The sequence below is a fragment of the Neopsephotus bourkii genome, unplaced genomic scaffold, assembly GCF_033783945.1.
Source record: "Neopsephotus bourkii isolate Nb327-2 ecotype Australia unplaced genomic scaffold, CSIRO-AGI_Nbou_v1 NB_1488, whole genome shotgun sequence".
In the NCBI taxonomy this organism is placed as follows: domain Eukaryota; kingdom Metazoa; phylum Chordata; class Aves; order Psittaciformes; family Psittacidae; genus Neopsephotus; species Neopsephotus bourkii.
Window position 1 is genome coordinate 354,551 of NW_026901964.1, and position 16,484 is coordinate 371,034.

At 37.8% G+C, this 16,484-nt stretch overlaps 1 long non-coding RNA gene across 1 annotated transcript in view; it reads right to left on the reverse strand.

The window, feature by feature from the left end:
* Window positions 1-315: 315 nt before the first annotated feature.
* LOC133220863 (uncharacterized) overlaps window positions 316-16,484 on the reverse strand; it is a 41,452-nt gene continuing 25,283 nt past the window's right edge. Inside the window, exon 2 of the long non-coding RNA XR_009727797.1 lies at window positions 316-1,892. This is a non-coding gene — a long non-coding RNA (uncharacterized LOC133220863). The remainder of the gene's footprint in view (window positions 1,893-16,484) is intronic.

A 16,484-nucleotide genomic window follows, 5' to 3' on the forward strand; every position in this document is an offset into this window, starting at 1 on the left:
AGCTGTCTCTCCCTAGCTACTTTCTGAAGTTCTTCAGCTTATGTTTTTCAAAAAGTTGAAGGCTTATCAAGACCTACTCCGATTTCTGCAGTCATGCTCTGAACCCAGTATTATCTTCCTTTCTTAGCCCTTCTCTGCCTGTCCGTAATCTCCAGACATATCATATTAAGCCATTATAAATCAAATGTGAAGGAGATTATATTTTTCCTCTGCCATTAGCTGTCATTCTTCTCTGCACCCAGTACAACAGTATATAGACAAAACCACCCATCCATAATAGGGAAGTATGCATTTTTATTACTCCTCTCAGAGGAAATTTCACCTCCCAGTCTCTGCAGTCACAGTGAGAAAGGGAGGTTGGACTTGTTTTTGCACTCATGCTATCCCCACTTGTACCAGAAACAATTTGACATTGAGTGTGTCAGATGACAGAGTAATGTATTCAAGGCTGCCAAAATAAGCAGGTAGGATGCTAAGTGGGCAAGGGGTAGAGGGGAGTTCCTGGTGTCCTTGAGTGAAGTGTCTGATGATAAATTAAGGTAAAATTAAAACTAATGCTACTATAAAATCTAACTCCATGAATACTTCATAAAAATGTATTGAAGCTAATTGCCTACCTTGAACTTAACAATTTTAAGAGACCAGCCACAAGCCATCTGTGAAGCACCTTCTAATTTGAAGATTTCATTTGATATATATTTGTCTCCACTATTTAATGAAGTAGGCTCATTAATTTTTCAACAGGTACAACTTATTTTATGAAGTGTAAGTGAAAGGATAGCAGCAATGTAAGGCCATTTCTTAGATTTGTTTCAAAAAGAGAACACTTAGATTCTGTGTCTTAAATCTGTTATGAATAAAGCAATAAATACTGAACAGAAATTACTTTAAAATATCATTTAACCCTGCAGCCACTTCCACCAAAACAATCATGATGGGTGCAGTGCACAGGTTTGACAGCCCCATTATAAACTCATCTGATTGAGCTTTCAATGGATTGCCTGTTGCAACAAGGATATCAGGTGGCAAAGAAAGACTACTTTCTCCTTTCTTTCATAGCAGCTGTTGCTATTTTTGACCCTGATACTTTGTGTTTATTACATCTTCTTCATCAACAGCATTTCTAAAAAGCTGGCTGTGACAGAGATTAACAATCCCTGACGTGTTTCTTAACTGGAGCATATGCAACATTCTGTCCCTCATCCCATGTCTATTCCCAGAGGCAATCAATATCTATTTCCAGCAAGAATAGCAAGATCTACTCCTGCAAACTTCCAGTCATGCTGAGGGCATATTGATCCCTGGCTGCATTTCAGGCTTTGTGTTTACAGGAGTATATGGACGTGTCTGAACAAGACCTGTCCTCATTTCAAGCTCACTGTAAGTCGAGTAACTCCACTTAATATCACTATGAGAACGTGCTGAAATATCATGCTTATACTGTCTTGTTCTTTAGACTCAGCACTGCTCTAGAAGCAGCTTTCACATTTTTAAGCAGCCTGTAAGATGGGCGAGCCTATATCAAGCAATGAGAGATTGCCTAGATACTGTTCCCTGTCAGAAAAACCCTGGTGCAGATTGCAGGGTGTAGTACATACACAGAGCCGTCTCCAGCAGCTCAAGACTCCTCAACACCCCTGCTATGATGGGCATTATCAGGGCCCTGGTCTGAGTCTTCTGCAGAAAGTCTCTCAGCTTGAATCCAGCCTCTGAAACTGCAGAAAGCTCCAGCTGTCTGCAGAAACAGTACTGGGGAAACAGTGCCAGTAAAACCAAAGAGAAAGAAAGAACTTGCTGGAGTGTTATTACAGCTGAATCTGAAGATGACAGCATTTCCTCAGATACACAGACTGTAAGGTAGAGCTGGCATTCCTCTTATCCCTGAGAGATGCCTGCGTATTCAACAAGAAAAAAAGTTATGATGTCTCAGCACAAGACATTTGACTGTTTAGCTGAAAAGTCCATAGTTCTTTTTCTCTTACAGGTTTGGACTGTCTCCTAGTAGTTGAAAACAATAATAAAATTTGAAATTTCATTTCAGTTAATAAAGCTGTTTTCAACTAGTCACCCAAGCCACAAGGATGGGAACAGTGACAAAGAGTAAAGCACACCCAAATCACTGACAAAAGGCTCTGAATTTTCAGCAAAAAGTAAACAAAAGACTATGGCTGCATACTGGAAACAATAGAAATGTATAAATTTATGTAAATTACATGCTGCTAAGAGCTTCAGATCTATTTGATATGCTGGAGGGAAGGAATGCCATCCAGAGGGACCTTGACACGCTTGTGAGGTGGGCTGATGCCAAACTCATGCAGTTTAACCATGCCAAGTGCAAGGTCCTACACCTGGGTCGGAGCAATCCCAGGCACAGCTACAGGCTGGGCAGAGAAGAGACTCAGAGCAGCCCTGCGGAGAAGGACCTGGGGGTACTGGTCGATGAGAAAATGAACGTGAGCCAGCAGTGTGCGCTTGCAGCCCAGAAAGCCAACTGTATCCTGGGCTGCGTCAAAAGGAGCGTGACCAGCAGGTAGAAAGAGGTGATTCTGATCCTCTGCTCTCGTGAGACCTCACTTGGAGCATTGTGTGCAGTTCTGGTGTCCTCAACATAAAAGGACATGGATCTGTTGGAACAAGTCCAGAGGAGTCCACGAGGATGATCAGGGGGCTGGAGCACCTACCATATGAAGACAGGCTGAGAAAATTTGGGCTGGCTGTGCAGAGACCTCAGAGCAGACTTCTGGTATCTGAAGGGGGCCTATAAGGATGCTGAGGAGGGACGCTTCTTTAGGGTTTGTAGTGATAGGACAAGGGGTAATGGGTTCAAACTTAAACAGGGGAAGTCTAGGTTAGATATATATAAGAAGTTATTTACTCTGAGGGTGGTGAGGCCCAAGGTTGCCCAAGGACGTTGTGAATGCTCCATCCTTGGTGGTGTTCAAGGCCAGGCTGGACAGAGCCTTGGGTGGCATGGTCTAGTGTGAGGTGTCCCTGCCCATGGCAGGGGGGTTGGAACACGATGATCTTAAGGTCCTTTCCAGCTGTAACTGTTCCTTCCATGTTTCTATGATTCTATGAAAAACCATGATAACTGGTGTTTTAAAAATATAAAAAGGAGACTGATAGAGCAGCATATTTGAATTGGTAAGAAAAAAAAATAATAAATCAGCATGCTTCTTATAACTAGGTATGATTTCTCATGATACAGATGTGCCTTGAAGAGTCACATTAACACAGTGTTATTACACCCAATATCTCCCCACCCCTAGGTCACAGATTAAAATTAAGCAGAACTACAACTCTATTTAAATTATAATACACCTCTCATTTCATAGAGGAATCTCATTATGAAAGTCATAATTGCAAATTGCCCACCACACACATTAGGCAGAAGTTGGATTTATTTTAAATTAAAAAGTAGCATTTCTTATACCTCACCAGCATACTGCAAGGGTTATTATAACATTTTGGAGAGCTCTAGTTTTAGTTTGTCTTCAACTTTTGTACTGTAGAAAAATGAGTTTCTTATTTGAATTAACATTCTTGATACATTTTATAAGATGACCATGCCTCTTTTTTTGGCTTGTCTTCTCTCAGGGTATCATAAAGTTAAGTTTGACCTTACCACCACAGAATACCAGAAGAAATTTAAGAGCCTACTGTTTAAAATGGATTCAAAACAATGTTTTCATCAGGTTAGGGGTTACTTTGCCTGCTACATAAATTTTAACATATTCATCCAGATAGGTAATTATTCATAAGAAATGTATTACTAGCCCTGACAAAATGTAAACAGTTTTGATAACCCAAGGTGGTTGCAAGACGGGGAGAATGTTTCCAAGTTACCCTGCTTCTTCAAAGTACTAGTAAAAGTTTCTTTTATTTTTTTTTTTACCTCTCCCATGCACACCACACAATATAGGCAACAATATTTATGTCCAAAGTTACAAAGCCAGGATCTTTTTCCTGCCATGATGTGGCTATTTGTCAACACCTCACATACGCTGGTTTCAACAAAAAAAAAAACCCGCAGTACCCCATGGGTAATCAGCAGACTAAACAGTAAGCTCCTGTCCCACAGGTTAAGTGGAGATACTGTGGTCCAACGCTGATGTTGTGGTACTGAAACATCAAAGTCACTCATCTAGATTCCCACCGAAGTGGGCTCTGTTATGGCAAACAGATCTATAGACTGGACGTTTGTTTTACTTCCAGTTTTCATGGACTTTGCCAGAATATTCATTGTTGAAAGGATTCATTCAGTAAAGAGTCATGATTATTTCTCTTGAGTTTGTTTCCTGCAACTTTTGAGCACCTCTGTATATGTAATAGTACACAATGATCAGAACATTGCTGTCCGTGGGACTTGATAATAACACAGAACAGAATATTTCTAAGAATAGAATATTTCACTTAGAAGGGACTTGCAGTATATATCATCCATCATTTTTATCCCACAACAATATAAAATTATTTTTTGAATATTTAGATCTTGAGGAATTTTTTCCATCTGTAATTAACCAAGACGGAAAAACATCTATGCAACTAGCTCTCACAGTGTGCAAAGTGTGTTCTATTTGTCTAATGCAACATAACAACAGTTTTTATTTAAATTCAGTAGTAAGAGTAAAAAAACCAACACATCCTTGCATAAATCCTCATGCTGTAAAATCAGGGTGAAGAACAAGCAAATCCAATATTTTACATAAACCATAAATACTGAAACTTCAGCCAAGAATTTTAAGTGCAGTTCAACAATTGATAACGAAATTCTGTTCCCAAACTGCCGAAGTCATTCTGAACAAATGCTAATAGAGAATGAACCATCATGAGCTGTTAGCCTAATTCCTTTCTGCACAGAGGATTTTTTGTTAATTGTCCCTTTATTGTCTTGGACAAAGTTACAGAATAAATTTTAGAGCAACTTTCCAACTATAGTATACTAATAAGATTTTCACTTGGAGCAGCCAGCATTTAAAATAAAAGGCTAACAACTGACAGGAGCTGCAACCTTCCTGCACACCAAAATGCATTGTCTAATTTCACTGCAGCAGCACTTCACAAGCAAGCCACAGGTTATGAACTTATTGCAGAAAAGCCATTATTGAAAAGTAAAACTGGATAAAGCTGATCAATAGGGACAAACTGGACTGGCATTGGAAAATAAAGGGGACACATCAAGATGGACAGATGACATGTATGCAGAAGAGTCACTATCATGATTTGTAGAGTTTAAGTGTTTGAATGACTGGGGCAGACATATGTTCCTAGAAATTTTGTTGTATCTAATATGGGGTCAAGATGGAAAAAAAGCATACAGAAGTGCCTGTTTAAAGGGAATGGACCTAGGCAAAGTTCCCTTTATGGCTAAAAGACAATGTGAAAAGTGGAAAGCGAAGCAAGGTCCTCTGAAGGTGAAGTTAAAACACTTGTGACAGAAAATCAGGAGCTTGCAGAATGCGAAGAGAAGTTAAAAATGGTAAAAGGCATTGGCAGTACACAATCTCTAGGCAGTATTGTCAAATCATACATGATTTTGTTACAAGAATTGGGACATTAAGTTTTGAAAGCCTGCTCAGGGAGCAACAGAGCAGAGCACACATTTTATACATGTTTTAAAGAAATAATCTGAAAAGCCCAAATTAATGCAACATAAGGAAACCTGATAGATGAGGTTATATATGCCCAAGTCACACTTCACAAGAGAAGGGAGCAAGCAACCATGTCACTTGGAGAAAACAGCTGAGGCAGAGTAACTCAGTTTAGTTATTTTAAGCTTGATCTGACAGCAAAGAGATGGATATTGGGATAGATAGATCAAGGTGTTCATTCAGAAAGAAAACAATTCTGAAAGAGAACTATATGTAAGGGCTGTTCACATGAAGGAAATTCTGTCAACAGATTCGTAGCAAATCACTTGTTTCCCAGACCTGCAATTACAACTCTTTTCATAGACAGTTACACCTGCATACAAAACATCATATTTGGAGAAAATGAAATTATCCCAGTTCAGTATTTCCTTTCCAGACAGCTTTCTTCTCATATACCTCTCTGGCTATAAGACAAATAAGAAAGCAAGGGCACAGACATCTTATTGCTGGGCCCTCTGCATAAAATACACTCTCTAGAGTAACAGGGCAAAACAGCACCAGATCCTTTTTGTCATTGTTCAAATTCAGCACATGCCAAGCATTCTGCAGACAGTTTCACTCGCAGAACTATTGTGCATGAGTTTTGAAAGCCACCTGCTGACTTCAGAACCTGTGTTTTCATATGTATGTCAAAACAGCCCAAATACCCTTCACTCAGCAAATTAAAGATTCACAAGTGTGGATTTCCAAGAGCTCAACCATCCTGACATTATGACATCCTGTTCATTATGGCAATCTGTTTTCATTTCCTGTAGTCTTAAACCTTTGCATAAACCTTGTCTGTAAACCTGAACTTTGAAGAATTGTGAATATGTTAGGCAAAGCATGCAGCTGCTTGAATATTCTGTTCAAGTCTACTTCCAGACGTATAAAAGTATCTTATTTATTGCTCTACAGAAGCACTAGAAACCCACACCTCATCCTAACAAAGTGCACTTACCACAAACAAAGAAACTACCATAAGCCACATTAAAAATATTCCTTTCTAGTATTTACCAAGGTCAAAATGTAAAAAAATACAAAGCAAACTACATCGCAACATTTAGGTCTGTTTTGTCCTTAAGAACACCCATAAATTCTTTCTTAGCAGATCTTGTTCCCATCCGAGATCAAAGTATCCTTTTCCCCTTTTATTGTCCTCTAGTTTTATCACTGAATGACGACAGGATTACAGAAGGCTCTGATTTCTGCAAAAGTATCAAGCAGCCAAGTACTCAAAAACTCTAGCTAAAGGAACAATCATGCATAATTCTTACAATGGTTGGAGTATTTTTTTCATTTGGGGTGGGAGGGTACTGGGTTTTGTTTTGGTTAGTTGGGGTTTTTTTAACCCAGTTCTTCAAATTCTCATGTTCAAGGTAGTGATTGTTAGGAAATTTCAGTGGGAATTTCTGGAATTTTAAGATCAAAGTTATATACTTAAATAAACACTTGAATTCATGTTTCAGCAAGGTAAATGCTTTAGCTGAACACACAGACAAGATTTCCTAAGCTTTGTAGAATGTTATTTGCATGTTTCCAATGGAAATGGAATCTACACAGATAAAGTTGATGTTTCTACTTAGGCTTTATCCACGCTGAATGACTCAACTGTGGATAACTTAGATGGACTTACAAGCTAATAAACAGAATTTCTCTATTTTGTTGCATTTTGCTGTTCATAATTTCCATTGCTGAATCTGTTGAATTGTTATGTACATTAATATTCACCTATGTAAAACAAAGTTCACACCAATTATTATTCACAATAATGCAACTCAGATATTTTTCTAATGAGCAAATTGAAACTTCAACAGTATTCATGATAAAATATATTGTCAGGAACAGCCAGGCCATCAAATTCAGTTTTATTTTCTCTAGAGAAGTTGCAGTGAGCAGTTTCATTATACTTAAAATTGTTTTGTCAACACGCTTTAAAAGAGCAGTAGGGCTGTACAAAAGTATAGATGTTGCTTACTGTAACTTATAAAGAAAAAGAAATCATAACCTACTGATCTTTTCAGAGTGTTAGTATTATAAATGTCAGAAATCCCAAAATGTCCTTATTAAAGAACTTGAGAAGGTACAGTATGAGTACCAGACAGTTGAATCAAATTAGAGTGAAGAGCCTTTACAGTTACTTTTTGCAGTATAATTCAATGCAAACCTAATAAAAGGAGTTTTATCTTGCCATGATTATTAGATCATTACCTATAATAAATGTAAAGGTGTTTTAGACAGTCGTAAATTAAATATATCCTTTTCAATGGCCAAAGCCACCTTTTGCTTTCTACCTGCTCTCAAACCATCATGTGTTTCTGGCTTTAAAAGGTTAAACTGTGATTTCACCTAAGAATAATTGAGGGGAAGAAAAAACCCTCTTCATAATAAAAAAAACCACACCAACAGCAAGATTTTACATGAACATTGTAACTGATCCTTTATATGTCATTGAATCATAGAATAGTTAGGGTTGGAAAGGACCTTAAGATCATCATGTTCCAGCCCCCCTGCCATGGGCAGGGACACCTTGCTCTAAACCATATCACCCAAGGCCTCATCCAACCTGGCCTTGAACACTGCCAGGGATGGAGCATTCACAACCTCCCTGGACAACCTATTCCAGTGCCTCACCACCCTAACAGGAATGAATTTCTTCCTTATATCCAATCTAAACTTCCCCTGTTTAAGTTTTAACCCATTACCCCACGTCCTATCACTACAGTCCCTAATTCTCCAGCTGGACATTGGTCTCCAGCTGGACATTGAGCCATTGACCACAACTGTTTGTGTGCGGCCATCCAGCCAGTTCTTTATCCACTGAGTGGTCCATTCATCAAATTGATGTCTCTCCAATTTAGAGACAAGAATGTCGTGTGGGACAGTATCGAACGCTTTACACAAATCCAGGTAGAAGACATCAAGTGCTTTACCTCTGTCCATCAGTTCTGTAGCCCCATCATAGAAGGCCACCAAATTGGTCAGGCAGGATTTCCCCTTGGTGAAGCCATGCTGGCTGTCACCAAGCACCTTGTTGATTTTCATGTGCCTTAGCATGCCTTCCAGGAGAATCTGCTCCAAGATTTTGCCAGGCACAGAAGTGAGACTGACTGGTCTGTAATTCCCTGGGTCATCCATTTTCTCCTTCTTGAAAATGAGGGTTATATTTCCCTTTTTTCAGTGATCGGGAGCTTCACCTGACTGCCATGATTTTTCAAATATGATGGCCAGCGGCCATCTTTTCCCTTTAACCTGACCCACAAACTCTCTGTTAACTGCTCACCTGCCCCCAGACAGAGTTCGCTACTCTCCAGTCTATCCCTAACACAAAAGGCAGCTCCCCCTCCTTGCCTATAATACTTATAATACTTATAATACTTCACGCATTGGGTGGCCAATAAATGAATTCACTATAGCCTGTGCAAAGGGAATTAAACCATTGTTTGTAACATTTGGTAATGGGCTCAAATATTTTATATCACCTTGACCTGTAAATTTGAGAATCTCTAACAGCCTGTGGCAAGGTATTCAGAGGGATTGAGCACAACTCTCCTTCATTCTCAGCAAGAATCAGTGGTGGTCACAAGAGATCACAATCTAGGCAGGAATACCTGACCTGGATTTATATGTATTCTCCCTAGAGATTGCATGGCTTACTGCTTCAGCTAATTCCTGCTGCTTCTCTTTCTGTTGGGGCTTTCATCATCAAGGTTGAATGATTAAAAAAAAAATAAAAATCCAATTAGTCTTTCAATCACTTAAATTCATTTTAACTTCTTTATTACTCTCTCAGCTGATACACCTGTGTTCCTTCTGACCCCTCTACAGTTCTGCCACTGAAAGATATTCTTTTCAGAGAATACAAGAGAAAAAAAAAACAAACAAAGGGAAACATCAATGCATTACTAGTTCCTTTGTTTTTCTGTCACACAACTCATACATATTTGTATTGCAGACCAACAAACAGCATCTCTTATCAGCCAGGAGCCAGTATCACCTATTTCAGAGTTTGGTAAATATTATCAGAACACCTGTATTCAAAACGAGAACTGATAAATCAAAGGCAGCAAATTAAATTAAATGTTTCTCTAGGTTCATGAGAAAAAACTGTAATTGGAAAGTTCATATCTATTTAATTATGAGTTTCAATGTTTTGCAACTGTTTTATTAGTCCTTATTTCACGATGAAAGTGCATATGTTCTTCTTCATTTTAGTGGTTAATAGATAGTTTGCTTTCAATTTAATTGAAATATTCAACTTTCAATAGTTTTCTTTGCAAGCAATGGCAAGCTGATTGCTGAGCTGGACTTCAAGCTCCAGTGTGTCTGATGACTCCAGCATTTTCATAGAGTGAGGTGCCAAAAGAATCATCTACGTGCTTCAAACCAAACCTGTGCCTAAGTCACTAATCTGTTCCCCAGTTACAGGCTGGTTCTAATAAAAGTTAAGGCTAAATTCCTGGCATTCTTGGGCATTTGCTATTAATTTGCATTAAAATGTGTTTTCACTTTGAATTTCACACCTCAGAGCCCCATTAAAAGCAGAATATGCTACTGAAAGAAATCCCATAAAGATAGTAAAACCCCATAAGAATGCACCCTGCATTTTGTTTAAGCTACAGGCAAAAGAAGTACAGACTTCACTGGGGTGAAGTCTGCATGGAGTAGAAATAACAATTAAAATCTGAACACAGGCTTTGTGTGTAATAGGCCCTGTGATGATCCCCTAATACCTTCAAGCCAAAGCTTGTAAGAATTTTGCATTTAGTATTAAGTTTACTTTTGCCTATATTCTTTCTACACGTTACCTATATGGATTTTATTTTTTCTTTTCTTCTATTTTTCAAAGTTCAGCTAAAAAATAAAATCTCTGTAGCAAGAAAGCCAAGCTTTGCCATCACTGATTAACCAGATTCCTCAAGCATTTAAGCAAATTTGTTAATTTCTGAAGGCTTATCAGTTCACAGAATAGTATTTCTTCTACTTATGGGGTTTCAAACTTTAGCTTGAGGCTTTAAACTAGCGGGCTACTAGTGAGATCTACAGATTTAGGATCTTAAAAGGCTGCATTTTTAAAGATGCTAACTTTTGTTTGCTTGTAATGCTCAGATTGACAATGGAAATAAGCACACAGTGCTTTAAGAGCACAAGCCCCCACTACGATGTACCATAAGATGTGTTTACTGCTCCTGTGTGAGATACTACAGGTAAACTACTATCAAAGACTGAAAGATTTTATTTTTTAAAGATTATTTAAAAGAACCACCATTGACCTTGTACATATTCCTCATTTTCTACCTTTCTAAACTGTGTGTCTTTTATTCAATATGACTTTTCCTTAGTGGTAAAAGTGGTAATGTAGTAAAATTGTAAGAAAAACACTTCAATTAGCTCAATTTTAAAGGAATAAGTCTTTCAGCACAGATTTTAGACTTAGAATTTCAAGCTTATTTGTTTATATACACATGCTACTCTAGATATTAATGTTAAAACTTTTCTGATTATTTAAAAAACATGAAGCAAAGTGAGTGATCCTTATGAAAAAATCAGCTTTCATTCAACATTAGCTGAGAAAAATCCCAACAAATGTAACTTCTCATTAAATGAAAAGTAATGAATGCATTTTATATCTATTTTTATTGTAGGACTATGAGTCTTAGCTTTAAGGAATTCATCAACATATTTGTGTAAGCTTGTTCAGATAATCAGCCTTGGATGAACAAAGCATGTTCTGCCAGATCTGCTGTGATGATTTTCTTGTAATAGAGCTGTGGGACATGAAGGGTCTCAACTGCTCTTCTCATTAATCAAATCCTAACTCATGCCGTGTAAGTGCCATTATGAAGAGAAGCACATGATACTAACCCACACACAGGATCAAATAATCTGAATTCTTCAGGTGTGTGAACTTCTCTGGGTGAAGGGAGGATATACATAAGACTTAGCCCCTAGAGAAGTGGTCCACAGAGCATAGTATGCCATAACCTTCACATCACAGATAAAACCATAGAAAACACAGAAAAAATTGCCTTAGCCTGATTAACCATTTTCTGTGATCTCTGTGAAAATGACTTCTGCCAGAATACTATACACCTCACCAATCATTATCCTTTCATGTGGGCTTACCTAGAAAAAAAGTAGCTGAAAACAGGACAACATGGTATCACTGCTCCAGAACCTTCTGAAAAAAAAAAAAGGATTATTCTGAGGAGTAAGGTTTCCTTTGTAAAGGAGGTTGAGTAAGCTCAACCAGCTACTCTCAGCAGGTTTTTCTGTACAGCATGGCAAAGTCTAAAGGTCAAAAAAAAAAAAAAAAATTATTAAGAGGCATTCTGCAGTAAGCAGAGTACTTGGAAAGCATCTTTACCCAGTTTTCAGGGTTTGGTTTTATGGTGTACTTGGTTTGATTTGTTTTAGGTTTTTTGTAATAGTATTTTGTGTTTGGTTTGGTTTTTTGTGGGAGTTTTCTGTTTAGATGCTTTTTTCTAATAGCAGAATTACACAGACTGTAGGTCTTAAGAGGGTTCCTGAGTTTACTTATGTCCTACTGTATATATTATATAACACAGGTTACTTTCTTGAGAAATGTCCAGATGTGTTCAGACTCTCAGCAATAGGTATGTGTTTGTTTATGTAAGAAGTACCAATTCTCAGTAAGATAGCAAAGAGCAAGGGGTGAATAAATAGGGCAAGTATCTCACCCAACCAAGTAGCCAAAAACAGAAAGAAGAAGCAGCCTGTGCTTAGTGAGGGTCTTCCCTTTTATAAAAGCACACAAACAAAAGAATGAGTTGTGGAGCTAGACAGACTGAAAATTAAAAATTTTATGCTGATGGTCTCTCTATACCTACTGAATAACGTAGAAATCTAGTGCAGCAGAGAAGCCATTCCAGCATCTTTAACAATCATTACAGATGCTCTACATGCAAGGCCCATACATTAGACTATTAGATATAATCCAGCTATCATTCTCATCCTATGAGCTACTGCATCAAACTGCCTGGAATGCTCAGATATTGTTTTGCTTTTAGCAAGATAATATTCACTTTATTCAGAAGAAAAAGTAAGTTTCAGTGGTTGTGGTTGTGGTTGCTGTGCTCCACTCAGCTTCAGCTTGCTGTACACAAAAACATACTGTACAGAAACACAGAAGGTATACTTTTTTAACCCCTCAGTTTAACCTTTTCTATAGAGCCAAATTTGTACCTTCTTTGACAAAAGACCACAGAATCTTCAGGTTTTGTTTCTGGTCCCATGTGCCTGAGGAAAACCCAGGGTTCAGAGCCAAACATGAAGCAGTGCTTTGTACACCACAGTGAGCTGCACAGCTTCACACACCATGGATAATTAAGTAGCTGGCAGTAATTGAAAGTATCCCCACTTCTTTCACAGCAAGTACTTCTTTCACAATAAGTATTACTAGTTGATGTATTGTAGCTACTGACACATGACAGAATAATTTGTCTGCAATCCAACTCCAACACTGAATTGCTGGAACTTGGAGTTGTCTGTGGCCTAGAAGGAGACATTGTGCTAGAGTTTCATTTGCTGTTCTTGAAGGCAAGAGTTTTATAAAAGTTCGTGAAATACAGCTAACAAAGGCTGCAGAGGGTATGAATCTCAGAAGCAGCAGCACAAATGGCTATTGTTATTTAACAGGGCAGCAAAAGCATGAGTCTCACCAAGCTATCATATCATAGGGAATATTTAATGTTTGCATTGGAACTACTATTTTTCTGTCATTTATCTGCAACAGCTATTACATTTTTTTTTGTTTGTTTTTTAATACAAATTAGGCATAGCAGTCTTATAGAACAGAGACACTGAAATGAATATTACAGACCAAAGTTACCCACAATTTTCATGTCTAAAGAGACTGTCTCAAGTAGTCCACAACTACAATTAGCTCAGTCCTAAATCTTCAGTTAAAGATGTGCCCCACAACATCCAGTTTCTGGTGAAATGGTCTTTAAAGAGACAGTTGCACATGCACTCTGACTACGAAAAAAGGTCTGAAAAAACTTTGATAGTTAAAAACTTAATCCCATATGTGGCATAGAAACTCAGATAATCCTAATGTAATATGAAAAACATTTTTGACAGAAAAAAAATCACATTAGAGCTCTAACAGTTGAGCCATCACTAAAGACCTTAATACCTATTTACATGGCTTGGTGGTGAGAGTTTAAAAAAATTTGCACTAATACTTTGAGAAAAATCATGATGCTATTTGCTTTCTGGGATATAGAAAGAGATTAAACTGTCAAGAAAAGCATCAAGTTTTCTAAACTGTGCTATTTACTGATGATGGCTAAATAACTTCCCCTCATTACTGAGAAAAGTGATTCTGCAGCAAAATATCCGTGGATATTTGCATAAGCTAGTCTGATGAAGTTGGGTTTTTTCCCCACCCATATAACCTGAAGAAAGGATTTCTCCACATTTTCTTAAAGTAATAAAACATTGACCTTAAGAGTCCCTTTTACTACAGCAGCTCCTCTAGGTTTCTCATAAACCTCGTATTCTGGAACCAAATTACACTGTGCATTTCAACTAGTGTTTTTCTGGCTGCTGAACTGTTTTCTGAGCTGGACACTACTGAGCTGGGCAGTGTCTTTCCTATAGAAACCTAGAAGTCTGTCTCTATGATATTAAAGCCGCTGCTTGCACAACTGAACAGTGACTCAAGTTGTCAGGGAAGATACCTTCCTTTAGATTATTTCATTCCAAAGCATGGAACTACTTTTTTCTTCACCTGAACTCTTACCTTCCTAAGTCTTCCTCATGCTCTGCCTCTTTTACACTTAGAATAGCAGAGCATTAGTCTAGACCAGGACCTAACCTTTTTTGCATTCCCTGCAGACAGAGCAGCTGATTTTCAAGTGCACGGGGAAGCTGCAGGTTACAGCAGCTCTTGCTCTTTCCCTAATCAACTTCGTGGAAAAGTGAATAAATAGAAAAAAACCCACAGAAATGCAGGGGACGTAGTCTAAGTAGAGAAGAAAAGCATTCCTGATAGGAGGGCAAAAGGGGACAAAAGAGTAACTATTAGAAAGAACTAACAGAAGGTAAGAGGAAGGGAAAGCATGCATGACAGAGGGGAAGGGAAGGAAGTGGCTGAGCAGCACTGCAGGTAAAGCCTTCCTGTTGCTTTTGATTTCTGTTCAGTTAAGAACAAAGCTTCTCTACAGCTAAAAAGAAAAATAAATCCCAAGGTTGCTGAGACTGCAGTATAAACTCCTACCCATGTAAACCCTTGAACTTCATTCATCCTTTGATGACCCATTAATTCTGTACAGTCGGCTACTACTGTGACAGCATCATCCAGTCAAAACCACCTTATCTCTAGTTCTCAGCCTCTGTGAGCAAAACCAACAGTTTGATACTTTCAGATATATTTGTGTCTGTTTTGGTCTTCAGTTTTTCACTAGCATTAATTGTGGCAATAGATCAAGCATTATGGGTTTAAACTTGAAGGCCACTGCAGGTCATAGTAGGCATATGCTTACCTTTAAAAAATTGGAGACTGGTTCACCTGATAACCTCAGGCCTTAATCCAGAAAGAAAATTTTAATTGCAAAGAAATTCCAAATCAAAAGCTTTTTATAACTTGCAACATTTGCAACAACAGTACACTAAGAACAGACAAAGTTAACACTATTCTATTGAAAAATGACTTTACTTATGAGTAAATACAACCTAAGAATATGTTTGAATCTGATGTTTAATGAACTATTTTCATGCATAGTTATGCTGCACTGCAGATTCCCTTGGTACATATCAGAGATTGTCTTCTGTTAAAATGTAATCTTATTCTCTTCAAATAAAAGTTATTTTTTTCTCCAGAATAAGCGGGATTGAACCACTCTTGCAATCACAGCACCAAGAGTTAACACTTAAACACTTGAAATAAGTTTCTAGTTATTTCTAACTAGTTGCTAGCAACTTTCTAGTATGTGATATATAAATACTACAAAAATCCATGGAAACAATCATGTTAAACATTTTAATACTCTAGATAACTCATTTTCACCACATCAAAGGGTGCTGCAAGTATAAGAGTAAGTGTTCTGCCTGATGATGCTCTCTGGTTCTGCACTGGTGAAGAAACATGCTCAGAGAGCCTAACATTGAACTTAGGAAATGAAAAAAATGTTTCTCCTTCAAGTTTAAATCATTTCTTCCTCCATTCTTGTTCATTCATCAGTCCCCTGATGTACCGTGTCTGTAAACTGTTTCTTTACTGTTCTCTAATCTTTTCAAGTATTTCAATTTGGCTTGGATTTCTTTTCAGTTGGCTTCCCCCCCCCCACCTCCCCCCCCATTTGTTTGCTTCTACCATTACGATTTGGGCTTGAACTTATTCCAAATGGTCTAAGATCCCCTTTCTTACAGCTTCCCCATTTTTTCTGTTCACAGAACCAGACTGTCTTTACGCTTTCCAAATGCCACAATAGAAGCGCTGAAATCACAGGAAACTTCTACACGTTCCTTAGGTGTAGAAGCCTTTTTACAACTGTACAGAATAATTTGTCCTGAATAGTACTTGGTTAGAAATTTTGTGGGTTAGAACATGCTTAAAACTGCTGTGACACTCAATTTCTTTCTGCTAAGCCAAATGAAAACAAATGTTAAAATGCCTTTCAGATGACTGAAAAAACATCACCTTTCAGAACATTACCATGAAAAAAAAAATCTAAATCTAAAGGGAGTCAGCCCCCTTTGGCTTTAGTTTATAATTAGCAAAAACATATTTCTATTGCAGTCTGGTGATTTTTTTTTTTTTTTTTTTACTTTGGGAAGGTCCTCAAGGAAGAATGAGTTAGAAAGTTTAGAATGAGATAAACAAGCAAT